This window comes from Sinocyclocheilus rhinocerous, unplaced genomic scaffold, assembly GCF_001515625.1.
Source record: "Sinocyclocheilus rhinocerous isolate Xijiao unplaced genomic scaffold, SAMN03320098_v1.1 scaffold178, whole genome shotgun sequence".
Classification (NCBI taxonomy): Eukaryota; Metazoa; Chordata; class Actinopteri; order Cypriniformes; family Cyprinidae; genus Sinocyclocheilus; species Sinocyclocheilus rhinocerous.
Window position 1 is genome coordinate 1,007,209 of NW_015653463.1, and position 2,112 is coordinate 1,009,320.

Consider the following 2,112-nt stretch of genomic DNA (forward strand, 5'->3'; position numbering starts at 1 on the left):
CTTTAAAGTTGTCCAAATGAAGTCTTTAGCAATGCATATTACTAATGATAATACATTTTTTATATATTTACGGTAGGAAATTTACAAAATATCTTCATTAAACATGATCTTTACTTAATATCCTAAAGATTTTTGGAAAATCAATAATTTTGACCCATACAATGTATTGTTGGCTATTGCTACAAATATACCCCAGCGACTTAAGACTGCTTTTGTGCTCCAGGGTCACATATATATATTATATTATTATTAAATTATTAAGCAAATATGACTGTTTCCACAAAAAAACATCCAGCAGCATTGAAAATAATCAGAAATGTTTCTTGAGCAGCAAATTAGTATGATTTCTGAAGGATCATGGGACACTGAAGACTGGAGTAATGATGCTGAAAATTCAGATTTCAGCTAAAATATATTAAACATATATTCAAATAGATGAAAGCTGTTATATATTGTAATAATAATTACCAATATTACTTTTTAATTGTATCAATGATCAAATAAAGCTTTTGAATGGTAGTGTGCATACATGCAACAGTTGCACAAACTGTAATTACAGCGTTAAGGATGAAGTGTTTCATCTGTTCAGTGTTACTCCTGTCTCTGTTTTATGTGTGTAGTCAACTATGAATAAGCCACAGTCGGCTTGAGTAACAACCCAAGTAATCCATACAAACCAAACAAATAAGTTCAGAAATTAAGTTATGTGTAATAAAATGAAATGACACAGAGAAAAAGTATTGAGCACATGAAGAAAGGGAGGTTCAAAAAGGAATGGAAAGCCAAGACACCAGCTGAAATCTATCAGTAATTAGAAAGCAATCCTGCCCCTCGTCAGTGGAAATTAATATTAGCTGCTTCCCAACACCTACAGTACCAGGATGATGACGATGAAACAAGGGTGGACATTTCAGCAAGACAGTGATCCCAAACACAGCCAAGGAAACTCGACTGGTTTCAGAAAGAGAAAGTAAAGCTGCTAGAATGACCAGCCAATCACCTGACTTGAATCCAATAGAAAATCTATGGAAAGAACTAAAGATCAGAGTTCATAGAAGAAGCCCACAGAACCTTCAAGATTTGAAGACTGTTTGTGTGGAAGAATGGGCCAAAATCACACCTGAGCAATGCATGCCACTAGTTTCTCCAGACAGGAGGCGTCTTGAAGCTGTCATTAACAACAAAGGCTTTTGTATGAAGTATTAAATACATTTCAGTAGTTCAACACTTTTTCCCTGGGTCATTCCATTTTATTACACATAACTTTGAATGTATGGATTACTTGGGTTGTTACCGACATCTGGTGAAAATTTCAAGTCAACAGCACCTTTAGAAATATATTTATTTAGAAAAATGGTGATGTGTATATGAATACTTATTTTACCCGCTGTATGTATATATATATATACACACACATTTTATTTAATAAACATTTTATTAAACAAATATGTTTTTTAAAAAGGAAATATTAATTAAAATAAGATGTAAGGAAATGTTACTACTTTTACTACTTGCTACTTGTGACATTTTTAGTGTCATTACACTGAATTTTTTATTGAAAATGATATCATTTGATACCAACATAAACTTCTGAGAACTTGCCATATGCATTTCAAAGCCCTTTACTTTTCTTTATCATAGCCACTTATGTTCACTGACCCATATATTTTCTCAACAAACCCAGAACCCTGAACTCATGAGGTTTGACTGGAAGAGTCCGTGTAAGGTTCAGTAGTTCACAGTCACTGGTGATATGGTCTATGAACTGAACAGAAGTCATTTGTATCATCACAGCTGATTACAGAGCTTTTAGTGGCAGGTGTTTCTTTCGGCCTGTGATCTGTCATTTGCAGCTGTTGATGTTACTAGCCGCCAGTACAGCTTGCGTTAAGGATGAAGTGTTTCATCTGTTCAGTGTTACTCCTGTCTCTGTTTTATGTGTGTAGTCAACTATGAATAAGCCACAGTCGGCTTGAGCGCCTGTGACCTTGTGGTGCTTTCAGAACATTAATCTCTTTATTTGAGCAGTTTGACATGTTAGCTTCTGATTCAACCAGAAGTGTGAGTTTGGAGACGTTGCCACAGTTCTTCTGGATTGAGTCTGTCTCAGTT

The 2,112-nt window shown here is 34.7% G+C and overlaps 1 protein-coding gene across 1 annotated transcript in view; it reads left to right on the forward strand.

Moving 5' to 3' along the window:
* Positions 1 to 2,112, forward strand: part of LOC107715844 (peptidyl-glycine alpha-amidating monooxygenase B-like) — a 50,474-nt gene that overhangs the window by 13,561 nt on the left and 34,801 nt on the right. The gene's annotated exons all lie outside the window — the stretch shown is intronic.